This window comes from Pogona vitticeps, chromosome 7 (assembly GCF_051106095.1).
Source record: "Pogona vitticeps strain Pit_001003342236 chromosome 7, PviZW2.1, whole genome shotgun sequence".
Lineage (NCBI taxonomy): Eukaryota > Metazoa > Chordata > Lepidosauria > Squamata > Agamidae > Pogona > Pogona vitticeps.
The window spans coordinates 22,580,929-22,606,391 of NC_135789.1; the positions used below are offsets into that span (position 1 = coordinate 22,580,929).

Consider the following 25,463-nt stretch of genomic DNA (forward strand, 5'->3'; position numbering starts at 1 on the left):
GGCTTAAAACTCACCATCAAGCGAAGACTCTCCATAGGGCGGCCATTTTCGCTGCCTCTCTTGTGAGGAATCCGTCCCTAAACACGGGGGGGGGGATTTTATTTACCCGGCGGCCATTTTGAAACCGCTGATCAGCTGTTGGAAAATTGCCGTTTTGCGAAGAATCAGTTCCCGAAGCAGGGAACCGATCATCGCAAAGTGAAATTCCCCCATAGGAAACATCGTTTTGCGATCGCCAAAAGTTCATTGTAATCCGATTTTGTCGTTAAACGAAGCGATCGTAAAGCGAGGCACCACTGTATATTGTGATGTCTTACAATACCCTAAAGTGGCCAGTAGCAGGATTTTGCACAAGGATTCTCTTGCAAAATCCTTGCGTTCAGAACCATCCAATGAAACTGCAAAGCTTGTGGGGCTCAGCAGTAGAGTGGATTACTGCAAGAAAACAACCTGCAGAATCTTAAGCATTTTATATATACTGTATACACCTTTACATACTATACTACTTAGATTAAAAAACTATAAAGCAATGTACATAAACCTCACCCTATGTAAACCTGACTGACTGTGGCAGAATTAAAAGTGAATGCAATTTAATATACTGGATATTCACCTCCAATTTGAGTGATTGTTTTTAACGCTGCCAATTACAGACAGAAAAAAACCCAGAACATTGTTGCAAAATTATATGGTATTCCAAAATTCTGGATTCCTAGCTTTCACTTCCTAGAGATTGTTCTTTTCCTCAGGAACAAAACTTAAGCGAGAAATAATGTTGCAACATGCCATACATGAGAGAGGAGGAGGACCATGCAATTTATTGAGGCACTCAAATTCTCTGCGCCATTAGTGAAAACTCTACCCTGGAGGCAAGGGGTAGCATTGCTGAATCTTTAACAAATGCTGCCCACACATTTCATTTTAATTCCAAAGCCATGAGAGCTTGAAGCTTGATTTGACTGTTTTGCAAACTAAAACTGACTGGACGTTAAATCCTGCACTAGGTACACAGAATGCAAGCCACTCCACATTTGTTCCACTCTAGACTGCTAACAAGCAATTGATACCATGGCCTGGAAGCAAAAGAAGAAATCAATCCACCACCTATGAACTTCTGCTGGCGACAAATCAACAGGCTGTGATGAATGTGGCACAAGGTACATGGCCCCAAGCCAAGAGGCTCCCTGCCCCAGAAGTAAGGCAGTCACTGGAGTCTTTGTGATGAGGAAAACAGCTATTTCAAATAGGGTTCTATTACTGACAGCTGCAGTGGTCATCACAGCTTCAGGTCAACACTGCAATCCAATGCAGTTAAATCCCGGTGCCTTCAGCAGAAATTCAATGCTGTTAACTGTGTGGTGCAATTTCAATATCAATAACTTGAACAATACTTAGATTGTTTGGATATTTAGATTGAAAGTAGCAGCCTGCAGCATTTTCAAATCCAGAGCTCATACTTCAGACAGAAGTGCAACATGAGATGCACTAGTTTTTAATCATTATTTTTATTGCCTTCATATTAGTGATTTGGTATTTTTCTACCCTTAACTTAATATTTGGTAGCACCCCCTTTGAAAAAAATAACCGAAATCAATCGCTTCCTGTAACCATGAATGAGTTTCTTACACCTCTCTCCAGGAATTTTGGACCACTCTTCTTTTGCAAACTGGTCCAGGGCCTTCAGATTTGAAGGATGCCTTCTCAAAACTGCTGTTTTGAGATCTCTTCACAGGTATTCTATGGGATTCAGATCTGGACTCATTGCTGTCCATTTCAGAACTCTCCAGCGCTTTATTTGTAACCATTTCTGAGTGCTTTTTGAAGTGGGTTTTGGGTCATTGTCCTGCTGGAAGACCCATGACCTCTGGTGGAGACACAGCTTTCTGACATGGGCCACTACATTGCGCCCCCAAATTCTTTTGTAATCATCTGATTTCATGATACCGTTCACACAGTCAAGGCATCCAGTGTCAGAAGCAGCAAAGCAACCCCAAAACATCTTTGAACCTCCACCATGTTTGACTGTAGGGACTGTGTTCTTTTCTTTGAATGCCTCATTTTTTTTTTAAATAGTGCCATGATGTCCTTTACCAAAAAACTCAACTTTTGTCTCATCTGTCCACAGTACATTCTCCCAGAAGGATTGTGGTTTTGTCACATAAGTTTTGGCACACTCCAGTCTTGGTTTTTTATGCCTTTGTGTCAGCAATGGTATCCTCCTGGGTCTCCTTCCATAGGGTCCCTTTTCATTCAGACAGTGACAGATAGTGCCAGCTGACACTGTTGTACTCTGTATCTGCAGATCAGCTTGAATTTGTTTGGAAGTTAATCTGGGTTCTATATTCACCATTCGAACAACCCTTTGTTGTAATTTTTCAGTAATTTTGCTCTTCCGTCCACATCCAGGAAGGTTAGCTACAGTGCCATGGGCTGTAAACCTCTTGATGTTATTGCGCACAGTGGACACAGGAACATTAAGATCTCTGGAGATGGACTTGTAGCCTTGAGATTGTTGATGGTTTTCCACAATTTTTTCTCTCAAATCCACAGATAACTCTTTACACTTCATTCTTTTTTCAATGTTCAGTGTCACACACAAAACAAAGGTTGAGTCAACTTTTCTCCATCTTAATTGGTTGCAAGTGTGATTACTATATTGCCCACACCTCTTACTTGTGACAGGTGTGTCTAAATACAAATTAATGGAGCATCACATACTTGACAACCAATTATTTCTTACAATTTAGACAGGTTGCCAATAATTTTGGCCGGTGCATTTTTTGGTTTCTGTGTGGGATTGTATCAGATTTGACTTTTCTTCTCCGTTTTTCTGTGTGGTGCAAGCCACAGAAATGAACATGTGAGTACCAAAACATATGCAACTGCAACAATTTTCTGAGAGAAGGGTTGCATTTTCTGATAGAATTGTAAGGGTGCCAATATTTTTGGCCATGACTGTACATAATTAGATACTGGCCCTATTCACAAAAATCACTGAACCAGAATCACCAAGAATTCCAATTTGTCGATAATGAACAATATGAACATTGCCCACTTGGCTCCACCTGCAGGGATGGGACATATTAAAGAACCCATATTTTAAGGCTTTATGCCATAAACCTTATGACAACCTTGTACTTAACAACACATTTTAACAGCCACAGATGACAGGAGATTCCATGCAGGTGACTGGGCTAGGGAAGGAGAGACCCATACACCAACTAGGAAGATGTATTTAAAAAACAGTAAGAATTACTCTGTTATGAAAGCTAGCATTGTGTTTTACCATGCTAAAGACAGGGAGCTCATTCATCTATAAGCTGCTCTCTCAGAAGGTCAGGCTAGTTTAAAAACAACAAGAACTGCAGGCTAGTAACTTAGTTTTATTTTTACAAGGGTGATTTACACTCATAAAATTAGTGGAAGTGATCCAGTCTAACACTTCAGTTGATCATTTGTTGGAAATCGGGTACAGTGCCCAAGAAAGGGGGAGGAAATGGAGCAGATAACAAGGGAAAAGGCACTAGGGAGTACCTCAAGGCAATATCAAAACTATTTCTTCAGTACAGGTAAGTCAGCAGAAAAGAGGGAGCAGAGCTCTCTAGCAAGTTTTATATTTTCCTGTAGAACAGTCCCCCATCACTTAGCATCACCAATTAAAAGGAGATAGGTTCCCCTTGATATTTAGTCCAGTCGTGTCGGACTCTAGGGTGCGGTGCTCATCCCCATTTCCAAGCCGTAGAGCCAACATTTGTCCAAAGACAGTTTCCGTGGTCACATGGCCAGTGTGACTAGACACAGAACACCATTACCTTCCCACCAAGGTGGTACCTATTTATCTACTCACATTTGCATGCTTTCAAACTGCTAGGTTGACAGGAGCTGGGACAAGGGACAGGAGCTCACTCCGTCGCATGGATTTGATATTATGATTGCTGGTCTTCCGACCTTGCAGCACAGAGGCTTCTGTGGTTTAACCTGCAGTGCCACTACATCCCTCTAAAAGGATATATTACTATTTTTAAAAATCCAAGGAAGAAGGCATGCTACTCAATTGTGGTAAAATCAGCACTGGGTCTTCTGGCACCTCTACCACTAACAATTTATTTGCCATGAACCTTCATAGAAACAGTGTTCCATGTCTAGTCGTGCTGGCCACGTGACCACAGAAACTGTCTATGGACAAACGCTGGCTCTACGGCTTGGAACCAGGGAAGAGCACCGCACCTTAGAATCGGACACGACTGAACTAAATGTCAAGGGGAACTTTTACCTTTACCTTCATGGAAACAGCCCACTTCATCACTGGAACATATATATGAAGTAGTGAGTGGGCTTCATGCACAAAAGCTCATGCCATATAAAATATATGAGTCTTAAAGGTGTTACAAATGTTCCGGTTGTTGTTGTTAATGCATTTTTATCCCTATCTTCAGCAAAGATATTACTTTTTTTGATCTTCATTGTGCCTTTTTCTTGAAGCCTACCTGGGACTTGAGGCAGCTAACAACAAAATTAACTTTAAAAGGCACAAGCACAAACATATAATAGTAAAATATAATTAAATTAATCATAATATTAAAGGGGGGAAATTCCAGAGCAAATTACAAGTCCCTAGGCTTGTAATAAGAAAAACCTGAAACAAAAAAAAAGGGAATTAAAGGAAAAAATGCCAACTCAGTCAGTTATGAAATCCTTGCCAAAGTTCTTTCCTTTCTAAGGAGGGAGACATGATCCTTCTCTAGGTAACAGAGGGGCCAAGCTGGTTTTCCTGTTGCCATGACAACAAGTGGTTAGTAAAACCTCCAGCTGCCCAAGACCCTGAAAGGACGCTGCTAGTAAGAACAGTTAGAAGTAAGCTAGATGGATGAATCCAAGGTCTCGCTTAGTAGAAGGCTCGTTATAGTTGAAAAGAGACAGGCCTTTAACGGAAGACTCTGATCTCAGTCATTACTTCCATGTTGTATCAGCAGTGTAAAAAAATTTTAAATTAAAGAATTAAAAAAGACAGTTAATTCCTCTGAACTCTTACTGATCTTTCATTAGTCTTCCAAAGAAACAGAATCCAGACAATAAGAGCTGGCTCAAATATTATTCTTCTGTCTGCACGCAAGCATCTCTTAACATTGTACCTCTTATTAGTGTTACTCAGTTGTTTGTAGAAGTAGCAGACAAATTATTACCCATACCACTACCGCAATTTTTCAAATCATATATGTATAATATTCTAGCTCATGGCTTCCAGCAAGGGAATGGGGAAGGGGTGTATTTCCATGTGCTCTGAGCAAAGATTAGTGAAATCCTATGAGATTGTTCAAATCTCATTCAGGCACTGTACAGCCTTAGCCAAGTCAATAAGACTCAGCCTCTCATTTACAATGTTGACAGTAATAATGATCTAACATACAAGATCATTGCAAGAATTGTCAGGAATGTGTAGTGCTTTCAGAAGATACATTTTTAAAACTTTGTAAATCTCAAGGCCAAAATCCAAATGAGTCCCAACTACAGCAAATTCTTTGGCTGAAATCCAGCAGTGTAACTTATGCCGTAACTTGAGGAACAGCAAAATTTTAATTTCCCCCCCAAAAAACTCTATCATTGCTGATAACACAGCATTAAGTTATCCTGCTCAATTTCAACTACTGAATCAGCAGGACTCACCTAAGTGTTCACTTACTGTTCCGCAACTGATTCAATAGGTCTACTCTATATGGGCTTATAACCAGATTGAGACCAAAGTCTTCACAAGCAGCAAAAGTTTCATTTGCTGACTCTTAACTGGCTATGCTCATTCTGCACTTAAACTTTTTTTAATCTGAAGCTAAAAATATCCCCCTTCAATGAATATATTCAATATTCTCAGCTGCAATAGAGTGCCCATTTATTTTGAAGTAACAAATGTTTTCCTACTGAGGGGGGGGATCCACATTCAAAATCTGAGACTACATGGTAAGAGTAGAAAAACAGAGACAATACTCTTCTCCATTATTCGGTCCAGTTCATCCAACCTGTATCTCACATTCTGTAGGACCAAAACTGGAACTGAGAGAAAGAGGGGAATTAGGAGGAGGAGAGTTTCAGAACTCCAGCCCCCCCCTCCCATAAGGGACATGGACTCTAAGCTATCAGAGGGGAAGTGTGTATGCCAGTACAGTACTTAATGTTTCAAAATACTTGCCTCTTATCATCATTATATGCCAACAGGCAACAGTAACCAGAAATACAGCTGCTTGCTCCTCCAAAAACACAATCCCCAAAGTATCCTTGATAATCTCTCAGACAAAGGCCTTGGAGCAATGGGAGCCCAGCCAGGGAAACAAGAAACCAGAAGAGCATGAACATGTACTAACCTCAATGTACATGCTCTCTCCTTACTGCCTTTCCCCCTCCTCCTTGTCTCACCTTTTACTGTCTCCAGCTTTGTGTTCTTCCCCAAACTCTGTCTCCAGAATAAATTTTCTCCGTCTGCGAAATGTCTCTGCTCCTTCTCTTCCACCAGCAGAGTCAAACCTTCGTGTTCCTTACTTAACCAGTCTCTAGCTCTCTCATTTACATCCACTCGTTTGCTCACCTTTAGTGCAATTTAGAGCAAGGAAGAGTATTGTTTTAGAAACTGGAGACACAAAATATTAGCATTGGGAAGAATATTGATCTCCACTACTCTGAGTGTATCTATCACTGATATACCAAGGCTAACAGCTGAATGCACATGACTAAAGCAGCCACACTGATACTAAGGGCATTCAGTCCTCAGAAGCCTGGGAATTCCATGTATGCTGCTACAAGTTCAATCATGAAGGAAAGGTGGAGTATATATTTAAAAGTTTAATAAACATCTCTAGCTATTCATTAATTACACAGAACAGCTCTGTGGAAAATAATATAAAAATCAAGCACGAAGGGGATATGAATTGCTCCAGAATGTTGTAGAGCCTTCTTCTGGATGGGTGTTCCCTCTTCTATTCGACATTGGATGAGCAGCAACTTTCCCTCTAAGCTACGCAGATGCATAGTGCTGCACTGGGCGGGGGCAGCCAAGCCAGTGTTGCCGCCCAATTGCTTCTGCTTGCAGCCGGAACCCCGCACACAGGGGGCACAGCCCCCACTCAGCACTCCAGAAAATTAAAGGGAATGTTGATGAGAAGCTCTAGAAAATGATGTCTCCTATGTTCTTCCTGCTGCATTTCCTTTCCCATTTTATTTTACCTCCAATGACCAGCTATAACAATCAGAAGTTTTCATTTTTCATTATGTGACCCAAATACTCTATCTTTCTGCCATATTATGTCTCATATTACTTCCCTATCTTTTATTCACTCATTTTTACAGTTTTCCTTGGCCGTCCTTTAGATCCTTAAAATTTGCATGTTTCTCCAATAAATCCATATTCAAAATGCTTCTGAGTTTTTATAGCATCCTAGTTTAAACTTTAAATCCATGGTCCCCTGCCATCCAGGAGAACCAAAAACACATAAGACCTCTCAATGCACATTTGCAAAGTTAGTCTTAAGTGTTAGGTTGCATGTTACATTCTTTGCCTATAAGAAAGGCGACTCTTGGCCTCTCTATTCAGATGTTTATTGACTGACTATGAGGTCTGCTTGCGTTTTACTGGTTATCAAGAACCTGGCTTTTTTAACCTATATTTTTAGGTCGTACTTATCATGCAGTTCATTAATTTTAGTAATCTCTGCAGATCCATCAAACTGTCAGGCAATAATATTTAATTTATTTATTTATTTATTTATTTATTTGATTTGATTTGATTTGATTTGATTTGATTTGATTTGATTTGTATCCCGCCCATCTGGTCTGTTCGACCACTCTGGGCGGCTTCCAATAAATGTATATACAATTAAAAAACAGAGATTTACAAACAATCCATAACACATACAATAAAACAGATAATAAATAAAGAAAGAATAAAGGAAAAATTAAGTATTGACAGGAGGGAAGGCCTGAATGTACATCCATGTTTTTAGTTGACTCTTAATACTGGTTCATCTGCATACTGGATGCTCTTCATTGCCTCTCCATTGACAATGATACTGTCACTGAAATCAGCAAGTGCTTCCCCAAAGATGAACTTGGAGAACAAATTTTAAAAAGGTGGTAGAGATATATATCTTTGTCCTTCTTTTCTTATATCTCTCTCCTCTGTCATCTCCAAGTTTCCATGCAGTTTCCTGCTGCCAATACAAGTTATTGTTGCACAGTGAGAAATGTTATATACTTGGAATACAGCAAAGGATCACAGCGCAGGGTGTACTCCATTACATGAAGAAATTTTTGTATTTACTTCTCTTTTTTCAGGGTACTCTACTAATATATCTGTTTGTTTTCTAGAAAAGTTTCACTTTATCCTCCTTCTCAGCCAAACACTTCACCATTCAGAGAGTCAGATAATTATTAAAACTAGTTTACATAACGGCAGTTGAGTTAACATGCACAACATAGCACCTCCCTACTGCAATCTTATACTCCATTATTGTTTCCCCACTGGTAGCTCCATCAAACATACAGTGGTGCCTCGCATCACAACGTTAATTCATTCCAGCGAAATCGCTGTAGAACAAAAACGTCATAATGCGCAAATAAAAAACCCATTGAAATGCATTCAAACCCATTTAATGCATTCCAATGGGCTAAAAACTCAGAGTCCAGCGAAGATCCTCCATAGGGCAGCCATTTTCGGTGGCTGTCTTGAGAGGAATCCATCCCAGAAAACAGCAGGGAGCCATTTTATTTACCCGGCAGCCATTTTGAAACCGCCATTCAGCTGTAGGAAAATCGTCATTTTGCGAAGAATCGGTTCCCGAAGCAGGGAACCGATCATCACAAAGCGAAAAAAGCCTATTCAGACCATCGTTTTGCGATCGCAAAAACATCATCGTAACGTGGTTTCGTCATAATGCGGGGCAATCGTAAAGCGGGGCACGACTGTAGTTCAAGCCTGTGCACAAAAGTTACTAGACACTAAACCATTTCTCTGCCAATGTATACCTCTGTCACCTGATTATTCAGACTACTAACCTAAAACAGAACATATTATCTGTACATTGCACTGAGTTTGAGCTGTATGTTCCCTAATGAAACCTGCAATGAAAAAAAATACATGAGATTGTTTCCATCTCTAGAAAATTAAGCAGTAGACCACAAAACTTCACACCATACAAAACTTGTTAGTTTGTAAAGCACAAGACTGTCTGCTAGCTTTGTAATGGTGTGATGAAGACTGATCCTGATTGATAGCACAATCAACACAAGATAAATGCAGACAACAATTTTTATTTTATACAGCCACATCTCAATGCATCTGACTCTGAATACAGCCTTTATTTTTTCTCAAAAGACTGTTTCATTACCACAAAGCTTTAAAAATGGTTTATAATTATCAGCAAACTGTAAGTCAGTTTTCCTCAGTTTACACAGGTTTTTACTATACTGTATATTTAACTATAACATGAATAATGTAATTACTTAGTACCTTACAGCATGAACTAGGGACATCTGGTTTGGCAACTGGCAAAGGAACTTGCGAAATTCGCACATGCAGACAGACTGCTGCCTAACATGCAATCTTTGAAAAGTCATCTTCCCTTCAGTACCTTCCAACCTGTATTTACTCTTCCACACTATATATTCTCTGTTCTTCAATAACCATGGCTTTTGTGCTTCAGACCACCTAGAAGCTGACACTAATCCACATAATATAGAAAAGCACCACAAAGTTGCCCGTGGTGGCTAAAAACACCCAAGAGTTGTTGCACCACCAAGCTATACCACCTGCCATACGCTTTCATGGACAACATTAACCTCATCAGAATATTATGCCAATTAATACTTACACATCTTTAAGGTGCCATTATTTTTGCCACAGGAAACATGGTTGCTGATTTTGAAACATTTTTTCACTGCCTTACAACAAAGCATATTTTGCTGTGTCATCACAATAGTTTATACAGGACCTTAAAACAGGACTATAACATTTAACAATTTTTATATTAACACATTTTGAAACAATCAAACATTACAATTGAATATTGGTACCACGATGCACCTGCAGAAGATTTTTATTATGGTTTTTAAACACAACTACTTCAAAAAAATTCAACAGATGTTCTTTGAGGACTACACAATATACTTTGTACAACTACGAAACTCTAGGGTCTTCAGTCAATTTATTTTACCATATTTATTATCACTCCTTTAAGATTTCCACAGCAGCTTAGAGTTAAAACAACAAAAAAAACAAACACAGAGATGATTTCCAAGGGTACTCTCAATATTTGGACCGATGATTGGTGAAGAAGCTTGAAAACACAAAGCTGAGGTTAACATTTATCTGAGAGCCACAAATTTCCCGCTTCACAACTTGGGTCACTTCGCCACCATACGTGCACTGCTGAAAGTCACCACAAACTTTTACCTTAAAGGTTTTTTGCCAGCAACAGACCTAATGAACCATAGACATTAGTACGATTTTTGTACCACTTTAGAACCAGAATGAACAGTAAAGTCCAGGTATGAATCCTGAAAGAAAACCTGCTGCCAGATTACGCCTGTTAAATCAGGCTTTTTAGCCTTTTTCCTCATTATGGCACTCTACACAATGGGCACAGCCCAGCTAAATGAAAATCAAGAGGAATGCACCTTATGAGGCCAAAGCCAAGTGCCTATAACTGAATCTCTATGGCTGAAATGACCAAATACACACATTAAATAGAGAAGATACAACACCTGTGGATGCCTGTGACATACAAGCCTCCATGTTCTGTTAACTGATGGAAATCACCACCATCTGAAATACCCGCTGAAAACATCTTACTAAAATAAGTCTTCCTGTTGTTTGCTGCAGGATGCATTGACTAATTGGAGCTGATAATTCTCAGCTTCTGATAAGAATTTCCAAAGCTTCCTAGGTTGATGCATCTGGCTTCAAGCCAAACATGAAGACCAAGTCATTCCACTACACAACAGTAAGGTTCCACAATGAACGACCAGCCCTGTCTAACCTAAACGAAACCTGACAGGGTTTTTGTGCATAGAGGGGAATCACCCTTCCTAGTTTGAATATTTTTAATCAGAAGAACAATCCTTGGTCAGAAAGTCTTTCCCTTAGGCTTGGCCATCCGCCAGGATGATATAATCATTCCACATCCTGAGGGCTCTACAAAAAAGGAAGGTGCCTGAAACATAAGAACCTGCTAGGGTGACTTACGCTGTGGAGACCAGAGCCAACTTTAATCTCTCTGCCTTGAAATGGCAATGGATTGTTCCTAGTAAGGGGGGCTACTGCATTTAGCTCTAAGACAATTCACAGCCACTTAAGAAGGATAGGATTTTCTATTTAAAATTAAGGGTTTGTTTTTCATCTATCTCCACATTTAATTAATACTCAAATTGAAGTCAGTAAGAACCACCTGTTGAGAACAATGCTAAATTTTCTTCAAAAGCTCACAAAGGTTTCTTGATCTGCTATCCAGTTTTGTGACCAAGTACATTCCAAGTCAAAATAAGAACACCACCAAATGATGGTCAAGCATTTAGCTCTTTTGCAGACAAGCCCTATGCTTATGCATATTCTCTCTCCTCTGTGCATTCTGATTTTCCCTCTTCTTTTCCAGGTAAATCATGGTTACATTCAAGCAGGGCAAACTGTGGTTTGCTGCTAAACCGCAGAGGATGAAATCAGAGTGCATAACAGGAAGAAGCAGAACATGTGAGCACCTACACACAGCATCAAATTAAACGTTAGCATTTACATCAGGACAAGGTACTTTTGCTCCTTTCCTTTTTCTGAACTAGCTATGGTTGGAGTTTAATCTGCATCAGAATGTTGACCAGTCACAGGTTGGGCCAGCCAACTGGAACTATGTTCTATGATCTGCAATATATAGCTTAGTAAACCATTTCAAATATCATAATAACCAGAGCCACTTCAAAGCTGTGGAGTTGATGCTGACATGAGGAAGGAGTACCATAGGGCATGACCGATAATCATCCAAGACACTACTGTGTTTAGAGATGAAGGCAGGGGAGAAAACAATGTGATCCCTCCTCTGGTGTACTCTTCCAGATAAACAGAAATTTCAGGTAAAACTGAAATGTACTGCCTCAGTCATTCAGAAAGCTTCATGCATAACTTTGTTAGCACATAAAATTGTACTCTTTGGGATATTTAGAGAACAAGCAAAGTTGCTAATGTATGCAAAATACTAAAGAAATTGCAGACTACTGTACACTTAAGCACATATTATCGGTCTGCCATTTAAGAAGGGGGGAGGATGAAGTCAAAAACTACAAATTCTGTGATAAACAAAAATAAATTACCATTTGGACAGAAACAGTCTTGCTTCTTTTTTGAGTGTCAACCAGGACAATCAGAAAGAACAAAGATCAACAGAAGGAAAGCAGCATTACAAAAGCAAAGAAGCTCCTCTCCCAACATTATGCTCTCCTCATGAAGATGGCAGCACCCACCAGGTACAAAATGTGTCTTGCATTTAAATGTTGTACATGTTAACACTGTACACAGCGAATATTGTTCTTGCATAATACACAGCTGTTGACATTTTGTATAAGTAAAACCTTGTTTTAGCACCATTTCATTAATTCCAAAAGAGAATATCTATTATCAAGAGGTTTTATCTACATTCCCCAAAGTGTTTAGTTTTTCCACCAGGAAAAGTTGTCATGCGGGGGGAATGGAGGTAACAAATATTTTTTTCAACTTTTTGCATTTTTTTCTGGGCTTTCATGAACAAGATGGACTTTGACATGCTGCTATCTCATAAAATAGCTTTCTGAAGTTATGCATGTGAACCACTCTAAAACATGTTAAATAAATGCAAAGTAGTGTTGATACCATTATTAAAAGAGGCTTGCCAAAAGGCAATCCTCTCATTGTATAGGCATTTCCTGAATCTCAGAGAAAATATTACAACCAACATGTGAAGCCCCTATGTTAGTGCTGAAACCATAGCAGCAACCATTATTGGGAAAATCAAAGTGTTCAAACATTAGCAATATAACTGGCATCCTTCAAATCAGATCTCTGCCTGCATGATGGCATTTGACTCTACAATTACCAACCAGTAGCAGAGCAGAATAAATGGGCAGCATCCAAGCCAATGGTGTGCAATGGATGATGTGCCCAGATGTTTCTGCTAAGTAGGGCCGAGGGCAGCTGTAGTCCAATACTGCAATCTCGAGGGCTACATAATGGAGGGCAACTGAACTTGCCAACTAGTTACCACAGGCAGAGTCTGAAGTCTTTACTTTCCTAAACAGCATGGGAAAGGGTATAAGAGAGGAACATTCTAAAAAAAACTCCTTGCTGACCAAAGAGCTATATCTACTTTTAACATCATCTTCCCATGTTAACAAAGAGGACCCTTTAAAACAAAATGAAGAATAGCAGCCCCTGGGAGCATGTCACTCTGCTAAACTAAGCACAAACTCTGACATGATACTGCCCTGAGACAAGAAGGGAACCAGATGTTTGCATTGGATGGGATGCAGCTCAAAGATAATCATGAGGAACTAGGTTGTAGTAGCAGCATGCGGGAAAGGCATACAAGAGGAAGACAGTCAATTCCATAGTGCCCAAAACAGTCTGGGAAACTTTCCAAATACTCCAGCTTGGTCTTCTTTTTAACAGCAATACCTGAGAACCTTTATTATTATCATTCCTTACACAGCAGGAATAGCCAGGACTGAAGTTCTAACAGCTTTTTGTTGATATATTTTCAGCAAAGAAAGAACGCTCTGCCTCAAATTTAGTCTGCAGAGTAATGAAGCTGGAACACACAAACAAAAAAGGTGCTCATACTGCTCCCAGACTTTGGCACTCCCTCCCACAGAAGACCAAACTGGCCCCATCTTTGCTCTCCTTCCACAAGCAGGCAAAGACCTTTCTCTTTAGGTAAGTTTTCCGAGTGATTAGCTGTCTGGATGGGATTTTTAAAAGTATTGTTATGCCTTACTACTTTGAATATGTTTTCAGTATTGCTTTTGTTTCTCCGAGTGGTATTTCTTCGAACCTTTTTCATATTTACATACATATTGTTTTTAGTTTAAAATGTTGTCTTTTAATGATACAAGCCACCATGAGTCCTTTTAAAGGCAAAAGGTGGGGTAAAAGTATTTTAAATAAATAATAAGATAAATATATGTCTCTATAGTACTACCACACATCAATGAAGCATGGGGCTGTGTCATTCACTTTCAGGGCTACCAGTTATATCTTGGATTCATGCTATAATGACAAGGAAGTGCAGCTGGGTTACAGAGTAGTACATAGTACAACACAGAGGAGAAGCACACAGTACACGCAAAATGTATGAACGTTTCAAATTTTACCAGCTTATATGTTAACCAATCTAAGCATTATCAACATATACTGAAGGGGAAGTCCACAGTGCTGGCGGGGGGGGGGGAGTGAATAAATGCAAAGCGTAAATGCTCTAACACAAGAGAAGCAATTTTGTTTTGAGATATGCTTGCTATCACATCAGCTTCAGCTTAATATAGTCATAAAATAGACACTGCTCGCATATGAAATGAAAAATGAGCATAATAAACAGTTGCTTACGATCACATCCCAAAGAGATGTATACTCAGAAAAGCTCTTGCACCATTTCTCACTCTGGCAAATCCCTATTAGGTGTAGAACAATCACTCAAGTGATGCCGCTCAAGGATCATAAAGGAGAGGCAGTGAGAATGTCTGGAGCAACTTAGTAGTTCATATCATGAAGTTCAAACGCTCTATCAACCTTCAGCTCCATACAATAGTAGTCTGTAAGATTATTATTGCAACATTCAGTCATAACACTGGTCAACCCAGCTCACCAATGTGTGACTCTTCACAGTATCAGAAAGGTACCTTTCTCCAAGTCCAAGTGCAAATGCCAGAGAATGACGCGGACACTTTCTGCAATGGAACCCACTGTGTGTTCCCTTTTTAGAGGTTGAAACAGAACTTATGTTTACCACACCCTAACACTCAAAGCATGGAGACTTAGAAATTCTCACAAACTCATAAGAAACAGGTGAGTTACTTGCCGGTATTATTATTATCCCCATTCTACAGAGAGAAAGAGAGTACAGTCATTCTCTACAGGGGGATACAGACTGAAAATAATTTCTCATACACCACCTTGTAAGGTTTGTCATATAATTTATATAATCCTGATTCAGACTACATTTCATTCACATTGTGCTTAAGGTTGTGGCCAAAAAAAGGTTGAGAATGGCTGGTGTAGTGTATAGCATTGAACTGAAAGATCTGGGTTCGAATTCCCCCTCAGCCATGGAAACTCACTGGCAGGGACTGGCAGTGATAAAACATTCCTACCATAAAAACCTCATTAAAGTTGCACATACCAGAAGTGACTTGGACAGCCTATAACAACAATAACTGCAGACAGAGGCTGACATTGAGAAAGAGAAGCTTGCCTGAGGCCAGTTAAAGACTTCACAGATTTGTTGAGGTTGAACCAAGAGATTCCTGGGCTCACTCTTGGCTGCTGTACTACATGAGCTTTAAATCTAAAAGGAAACCCTCAAACATTACCCAGGTTCTCCCTCAACCTTATAAAAAGCAAGAAATAGAACACTCACTAGCTCTCAGGCAAAATCTGTGTAATATGCAACACAGCACCCCCTCCACACATATATAGCTTTAAAGTGATCATTGTATTTAACTGTCGGGTGGTTAATTATATGCCTTCACAGCATTCTGCTACCAGTTTTAACAAATGCTGATAGACACTTCTAAAGTTTCCCTTATATTCACAGAGGCTATGTACCTAATCAGTCAGCACAGGGATGGAGGAGGAGGTCAAAGTTTCAGCTGATTTGTTACAATAAATGATACAATACCAGAAAAATCCAACCTACCAAGGATATGATAGAATTCATCATACAGGTAATGGAGATATTAAGTCACTTCCACATTATGTTAAGGATCCAATGCAATGTGCTGCACCACTTTAATCCTTCAAAAACATACACACTGTAGTAACTTGATTTCTCCCACTCCATTAAAAAAAACCCAGAAAACCTATCAACTTAAAATAGTTTATATAGCAAGTGTACACAAAAAAGGGTATGTTCTATAGCATAGCTTCTTAACCTGTGATCCATGGCCCCCCAAGGAGCTGTAATGCCCTCACAAGGGGTCCACAAAGCAGGCAGGCAGACAGAAATTTTAATTTCCCTTGCTCATCTGCGGAAAACTTAGCTTTTCTAACCTACCATCTCCATTAAAAACAAGCAAAAGTAAAAAATCAGTTATAAAAATAACTGTTTGATAACAACTATTTGATTTTTTTTCACACAGTGAGAACATGCAAGTGAATGATGCTGAGTGGCTGAGAGATAGCACATGACATTTCTTGCTACTGCGCAGACAGTCAGAAGCCAAGAGAAGAGAGAGTCTGAGTCAGTCAATGTCAGCATTCAGACAAACTTAATGATTGTGCTTCTTCTATTTCTGCTAATAAAACCATTTGGTTATTGTCAGGTAAGGTGACTTTTCGATATTATTACAGTGAATTTCATAACAATACATTTTGGCTAAGCCTCAGAATGGATCACTGACTAAATTTAAAACGTAAAAGAACTGATGCTGTCAATGAGGGTGCATCCTGTTCAAAGCAAAATGAAGCTTCCTTCAGCCATCTTAAGTGTTGCAATTATAGCAACGAATGCCTGTCTATGAGACCCTTCCTGAGAAACTTGAAATAAATATTTGAGGCACTTTAAGGTTTTAACTCTTGAGTTGGTGGTCCATGACAACAAAGGATATTTAAAGGGGGTTTGTGGTAAAGAAAAGTTAAGAACCACTGTTCTATAGAAATATCACTAGTTGTTAATTTCAAGCCAATTAACAAAGAAGAATATGGAAAATTGACTTTATAGTTATTTCTAATTACTGTACAGAATTCACTGAGGCCCACTCTGTATCTCTAGTAGAACCAAGAGTGTTCTGAGCATTCTACCCTAAAGGCCCAGACTCTGTATAAAAATACAACAGAACAAAAGACAGCCTGGAGCTTAGCACCACAACCATGACAAGCCTTACATAAGACTGACACATTAATGAACTACCAGGTCAACTGATGGCCTCTTTAAAAAGCTGCAAATGTTTCTTTAAGCCAAGAATGTAGGGGAGGGGACAGCAAAGTCCTGAGTTATCTTTCAAATACAATAGCTAATTAATTTAATGTGTGTGATGAAGAAGGTTCAACTACACAAACATTTAGACCAAAGCAGCTACAACACGCTACTTCTTCATACAAGAGGATGATACAACTATTTATCAAGAATATTTATAAATGGTTGTTTTAAAAATATCATGGTGTTAAAAGTGTAGCCTTCTGAACCTCTTTATATTCTTTAGGTCAAATCATTCCAGTTGGCATAACCTTTGATTTCTGCTACAGAAAATTTAGATAAGTATGAATATGAAGAGAAATATCCTACCTTCCAAGTATGAACTGAATTCTGTAAGATTTTCTTCTTAGCCAGCAAACAACTATTTAATGTACTGTATAAAGAAAATGTGCACCTCAGCAAGTGAGAAAATATATCAAGCACATTAAATTGATGATTTTGGAGACACTTTTTACCAGAGCACCATCAGTTGTCAAACAAAACCTTATAACCTTGCAAGTTGGCTGGTTTTTCAGTTTATAAACCACGTTCAACAACAACTGAATGCTCTTTCTGCCTTAAAAAATAAATGGGAATGCTCATAAGAACTGGCTGTGATTGCTAAGAAATTGATAAACATTGTAAACTGGCAGCATTTGCTGACAAATACAAATGTTCTGACAATTCTTCCACAAACCTTCCCTGCATGCATTTTTTGCTTAAGAAAAGTTGCAGCTATTACTATCGCAGCTACATATTCATGCACTCTACAATATACAGCCAACACAAACAGAACAACCTTCTCTCCAACAAGCATAAAGTAAAAATTCCAGCCTGCAAAAAACTTTGTAAAAATCAACACTTGCCTCCTAGTTTCCAACTCAGAAGTTTCATAAGCACAGCTCTCCCTTCTGAATTAGCACCTCCATTACAAGTTCAAAGCAATATTCCCCCCACAAGTTATTAAAAATCTCTGAGTTACTACATCTACTGTAGCACCAATAGTAACTCACCAAATGACTAAAGTTAACACACTGAACTGTGCCTCGCCCACAAGAGAACAATTGTAAAAGCTCATACTGTATATGTAATAGAAACAGGACTGCAAAAATCTCAGGGGACTTGTTACCTTAAGTGCCTAAAACTTGAGCATAACAACTACATGTGTAATAAAATCATTACTTTATGGTGGTATAGAGCACTGAGCCTTTGTGGAACAGGTGAGTTGAAAATTAAATAGATATGCAGGTCACACAGAGGAACTGATAGTGGTTTTCAAACTTTGATTGCCTGGGTACCACTGGAATACAATTTTCATCATTCCTTATGTTGGCTTGGAATACATGTAATAAGAAATGTCATACAACAACATCTGAAAACATAATGTTAGACATTTCCAGTTTCACCCGCCCCACCAGAACCTAAGGCTCTCTGGAATCCCTTTTATCATGGGAAAGACACTGGGGTTGTGGGATGCGTGAGGAATCTTGAATTTCTGAAAATGACTTTATTGGAGACAGTGATTTTCAGAAATTAAAGACTTCCTCCTATCCTGCAGCCCCCAATTGCTTCGCCAACGTGAAATGAGTTTCATGGAACTCTCACAACCTTCTTGGGGAAACAGCAATTTTTTAATTACTGAAAAATCACCTCAGCTATGATCATCAGCTTTATATGGCACGGCCATGCAAACAGGATTTCAGCCAGGGTACATTTTGGGGCAGGACTTCAAGAACTGCTACCTAGCTAAGTTTCTCTCCAGGGGGGAGTTAGGCTGTTCTTCACTTGATTTTCTACAAGATACTCATCTTGAAGTACACACATTCAACCGGATGAGGCAAAGATCCAAAATTAGGATTTGCCCCCTTTTAAAAACAAAAGTAGTTATCACCGCTCACAACAAATTAGGAGCAAACCGGTGGTGCTGGGAAGGAGATAAATCCCTAGTACTGTATCTTTTTCCAGTGAAATGAAAAGGCACTGACACATTCTCCTCAGTAGGGCAAATAGTGTGGCTTGTAAGGACAGAAAATTACAGTACAGGGGGAAATTTCCTATCCTCAATACATATAAATCTTAATTCAAATTGAAAGGTATATGTGCCATTCAAATTAACACATACACATCTCAAAGGAGTTTCTAAGCCTGGATCACCCCTATATGATCTAATTTATCCCTCAGAAGGCAGTGGGTTCCTTTTTCCCATTTTTTCACTTCATTAGATGTTTTCATCATCATCATCTGATTGGCATGCACAATTTAAAGTTGTTCCCTTGAAAATTATTTCAGATGTAAACAGCTGTACACTTATCTTACAACAGTACTAGTGGCATAGCAGGAATAAAAGATTCAAGAAAACGTAAGTTGCACAACCAGCAACTCTGGCATCGCCTGATTTTTAGTCATAATGCTTCAGTTTCAACACCAATAAGAGCATGTTGTTTGCAACATATTTTAACAGTCATCTGTTAAAAGCATAATACCTATCAAGTAAAGAACACAAGGAAGGCCCTATTCTACACTAACTTTCCTCAGTTTAAGTGCAGATATAAAACCTGGTGCTAGGAAGACACTGAATGCATATATATATTGAAGCTTTGACTAATATGTCTGTTCTATCTGTTTATTATCCTTTTCAGCACCATATTAGGAAAGAAGCTGTGGTACTTCTCACATCAGATTATTCTCAATACAGCCACTTTTGAACCTCGGTCTAAAAACAAGCCTAAAAAATAAACAGCTCCTGGAATAAACACAATGTGAAAACGTAAAATTATAGCAGTATTATAACTTTATATAACACCATGTGGCAGGAATACACAGAGGAATTATACCAGAAAGATCTGGATGTCCTGGACAACCCAGATAGTGTGGTTGCTGACCTTGAGCCGAACATCCTGGAGAGTGAAGTCAAGTGGGCCTTAGAAAGCATGGCTAACAACTAGGCCAGTGGAGGTGATGGCATTCTAGTTAAACTATTTAAAATCTTAAAAGATGACACTGTTAAGGTGCTACACTCAATATGCCTGCAAGTTTGGAAAATTCAGCAGTGGTCAGAGGATTGGGAAAAATCAGTCTACATCCCAATCCCAAAGAAGGGAAGTGCCAAATAATACTCCCACTACCACACAATTGCACTCATTTCACACGCTAGCAAGGTTATGCTCAAAATCCTATAAGGCAGGCTTCAGCAGCACGTGGACCAAGAACTCCCAGAAGTACAAGCTAGATTTCGAAGAAGCGCAGAGGAACTAGAGAACAAATTGCTAACATACACAAGATTATGGAGAAAGCCAGAGAGTTCCAGAAAAACATCTACTTCTGCTTCATTGACTACGCAAAAGGCTTTGACTCTGTGGATCACGGCAAACTACAGTATGGCAAGTCCTTAAAGAAATGGGCAGTGCCGAACCACCTTACCTACCTCCTGAGAAATCTATATGTGGGACAGAAAGCAACAGTTAGAACTGGACATGGAACAACTGATTGGTTCAAAATTTGGAAAGGAGTACGACAAAGCTGTACAGTATATTGTCTCCCTGCTTATTTAACTTATATGCAGAATACATATAATGCAGAATACATGCAGACTGGAGGAATCTCAAGACGGAATTAATATTGGGATTCTGTCTTGCTGGAAGAAATATCAACAACCTCAGATATGCAGATGATACCACTCTGATGGCAGAAAGTAAGGAGGAATTAAAGAACCTCTTAATGAGGGTGAAAGAGGAGAGGACAAAAAATGGTCTGAACCTCAACATCAAAAAAACTAAGAGCATGGACACCGATCCCATCACCTCCTGGAAAACAGAAGGGGAAGATATGGAGGTAGTGACAGATTTTACTTTCCTGGGATCCGTGATCACTACCGATGGTGACAGGAGCAACAAAATTCAAAGACGCCTGCTTCTCGGGAGGAAACCGATGACAAACCTAGACAGCATCTTAAAAAGCAGAGACATCACCTTGCCGACAAAGGTCCGCATAGTCAAAACTATGGTTTTTCCAGTAGTGATGTATGGAAGTGAGAGCTGGACCATAAAGAATGGTGACCACCAAAAAATTGATGCTTTTGAATTGTGGTGCTGGAGCAGACTCTTGAGAGTCCCCTGGACTGCAAGAACAACAAACCTATCCGTTCTGAAGGAAATCAACCCTGAGTGCTCACTGGAAGGACAGATCCTGAAACTGAGGCTCCAATACTTTAGCCATCTCATGAGAAGAGAGGACTCCCTGGAAAAGACTCTGATGCTGGGAAAATATGAAAGCAAGAGGAGAAGGGGACGACAGAGGATGAGATGGTTGGACAGTGTCATCGAAGCAACCAACATGAATTTGACCAAACTCCGGGAGGCCGTGGAAGACAGGAAGGCCTGGCGCGCTCTGATCCATGGGGTCACGAAGAGCTGGACATGACTTAACAACCGAACAACAACAACGTGTTTAACAAACCCAAAGCTAACACCTTTTTGTTTTTCTGCTGAGTTGAAAGCTTAAAATACCAAAGCTAAATTTACTCCTAAGCATCTATACTGTGGCCAGTATCCTGTTGCACAGCAGTACCTGTGCAATGGAAATGACATCATCAGCAAATTTTCATTAAGAGGTTTTTTTTAGTGTGATCAACTCATGTGCTATGACAGCAAGCTGTGCACACACCAAAAATTTTAAAAATAACTCTTCAAATTAGTGGCAATCTGCCATTAGTGATGACAACATATTCCTTGTCCGGACAGAATACTAGCTAACTATAGACAGATTCCCCATTTTAAGCTTCATGCAGGCATAACTCTGGGTCATTTATCTCATTTATCAATCTATCTGCCAAACAACAATATTTTAACCCTTTATCTGAAAGGTAAACAAAATCCCACAGAAACATATACAGCTGCACCAGCTTTTTCCTGTTCTAGAATTACTACATATTATGCATTAAGCATTCCAACCAATGAATGAGTTTCTCATGACAGCATACTAGAAGTGCTCACTGTATTGTTTCGGTTAATTGACACTCACCTTTTTTTTTTCCTTGCACAGAAGCTCAGACACAGTCACACAGCATGAGACAGTGCATGAGCTGGCAATACAGCCAGCAGCAATTCCTGTGATCACAACTTCTAGAAAGAATGCTATAGCAAAGTTGCCAGGAGCTATTTCCATGGGGTTATATCCCCACATTGGCCACATACACAAAAAACTCAAAACCATGACTTAGCTTCTGCCAGCTCAAGTAATGCTTTTGGCTTGTACATTCTCCTCTTTCCTGTTCCCACATGGTCAGAAAATTTAACCACAATGTAGTTTTACCTTCTACAATTCCTGGCCTGCTCTTACATATGAACTGGTAATAATGGCTAAAAACATCTCAAGTCAATAATTAGAAAAGTGAACTGCAAAGCCTAAACTGTTTTGCTGTATTATTTAACGAACAAGATGTTCTGGTAAAAATGAACAGTCAGTACCTTGTTAGAACACTTACACACTTTTATTTTGTATTTTATACTAAATACAAAATCCGTATTTCCCCCAAGAATCCTCGGAATTATATTGAAGAGGGTTTACAAAATTCATTAATAATCAATCAAGACATCCCTAGACCCCTTCCCACCTGGGGATTTTGGATACTGCTTCATAGAACTGCACCTATTCAGGGAAAAGCAAATTACTTGTAAACCAGTTTAAGCCTCCACTTAAACTATTTATCTACAGTATCAATGTGCATTCACTGTTCAGTTTGAGCAAGTCATCAAACAAGTGAGAGAGGTTTTTTTAAATAATTAATAAATATCCATTTTGCATTTTAATAAGTTACAATGTTTTTCACTATACAAGTAAAGTTGTCAACCTGCTTTTCTGATTTCTTGTCAACTTCAAATACTGTACCTCACTTTTAGGTTATGGCAGTATTGTGTAGCTACACCATCTATTCCTCTTTTCAGACATTTTTTCAGATGTGTCCCCTTCTCTCCGGATCTGCTTCTTAACTAACTTTTACTAGCTGAAACCATGTTCACTTAACTCTCTTACTTCACAGTAATGAATAAAGTGACTACCCCATACACAAGATAAAAAATAAGTATACTAAAGGGAGAAATGGTTCCTCTGAATAAAGGTCAACAACGATAGAAATCAGTTGTCTCCATTCCACTCTCACTCCCATAAAACTCTCTCATTAAGCATGTTGATCAGCTTGCCACTTAATTTATTAATTCATTATACGTGTAACACACAGTAACAAACAACATACATCACACAGAGCTAACATATGACTAACTCTACATTGTTCAGCATGTCTAATTCAAAACTCAAGCTCCATGTAAAGCAACGTTTTTCAAATATTTGGCATCCAAACACCATGTTTAAGTGTACATGCATGTGTGTACAGAAAACCATATATTTAAGTACTGTAATCAGAAATTCCCTTCAATAAGAGACACTTTATATATACAGTACATAATAACATTTAGGATGATTCAAGGGCAATAGCAGAAGACCTGCATTTCCTCTAATTTTCAGCCCAGTTAGGTGGGACTCCACCTCCCCAAGGTTGAGCTGCAAACACACACTGCGGGTGCGTGGGGATGTGTGCAAATTTGTGCAGGCAAACAGTTTAGAGGGAACCTTGCACAGGACACTCCAAAGGCTATAGTAGTTGCCAGCAACACTGGTGCAACACTGATATCTTTTTGCTATCAGTTTGCTTCAGATATGCATATGTTTACATGAATCATTAAACAGCAACACACATGTTTTTGGTATATGAGCCAATCAGATTACTCACATCCATGCATAAAGACAGGGAAACACCCACACTCCATGTATTTTCTGCAGACAAAACCGACAAGTGTTTCTTGCACCTATTACAATGAAGATGGATACCAGAAGCAGGCTAGTCATATGCTAAGTGGATATGGTTCCTACACCTTCAACAACTGCTCAGAAGAAAGTATTTCAACATATGTACATTTATTACCATATAAGCATCCACCTCCTGAAATACTGTCTTCTGAGCAACTGGTGTAGGTGCTCTGCCTTCTTCAGCATCTAGCCAATTTACCTAAGCATAAGAGTAAAGGATGTCCTTTGCATAAATTTCTTCACAGGTAAAGAAACTTGCTGAGAATGGCTTTCAACACCCATTACTTACTTGATCTCAACATCCTGATGTGTGGTAATGGAAAACAGCATGAAGCTATCAGAAACTGAGGGCTATCAGAGAATTATAAGGATTATGAAGACAATCGATATCAGGCATGCAAGGGAAGAATAATATAAAAGCCCCCAAAAACATCAATCAGAATCTGTGGATTCCAGAGCAACTTCTCCCTAATTATAGCCCCCCATTAGTAATAATCCAGAACTACCATCAGAACTTTAACCTAAAGTGCAATCCTAACTTAAAGAACCACTGGCTGCAAGGGTTCTGGAATAAGAAGAAGCCTCTTATGCCAGCACAACTGCCCTTGTACCAGGAGAACTCTCTTGTGCTGGCTGATCTCAGGAGATTTGCTGGCACACCTGCTAAACTATGACTAGCTGACAGAAAAGATAAAAATGGGTGGTGAAGAGAAGGGGGGGGAAAGGGTTGAGTTGAGGGAGATTCAAATTCGCTCTGGCCCAGGAACACTGCCGCCATGTTAACACAAAGTCAGGCCTATATACGGCTAGGAGTGGTTTGGACTGGACTTTGCATGGCTTCAGCTGACCTAGCATAGCTCAAATGAGCCTTCCCCACTTTGACAATTTATGGTTGCACCCCAGATAATAAGTAAACTGATAAACTTCAGCATCTCAGCAGAAGTACTGTATTTTCAAAACAAACCATATGTAAAACATAAAAAATACAGTATTACGGAAATTAATGAAATTACTTCCAAAGGCCAAGACCCTCATCTGTTTCCAATGAGAAACTACTGAGGAGTTTTTGCAACCTCCTAGCTGACAAATTATCTACAGCGTCTAATCTTTGTTCTGCATAATATGCAAAATGTAGGAGGATTTAAAGGGTACATTGAAACATTTATGAGGCATTCCTAAATTCAACTACAGCTCCTTGGTAGAAGACATTTTACATGCAAGCAACCCAAGTGCAGTTTTTCAGATCTCTGTTTAAAAGGATCAAGGTCTGATATAAGGAACATGTCAGTCCCTGATGAAAACTCTGGATTCACTTCTACTGAGGTAGACAGACAAAAGATCTCACAAATGAAAAACATGAACTGAAGATGGTTGTTTCCCATTTAGAAGTAATGGCTGATCTATACAAGACATGCTTAACATTCGCTAAGACACCCA

General features: G+C 39.3%; 1 protein-coding gene across 8 annotated transcripts in view; it reads right to left on the minus strand.

Moving 5' to 3' along the window:
- CUX1 (cut like homeobox 1) overlaps positions 1-25,463 on the minus strand; it is a 328,228-nt gene that overhangs the window by 290,660 nt on the left and 12,105 nt on the right. The gene's annotated exons all lie outside the window — the stretch shown is intronic.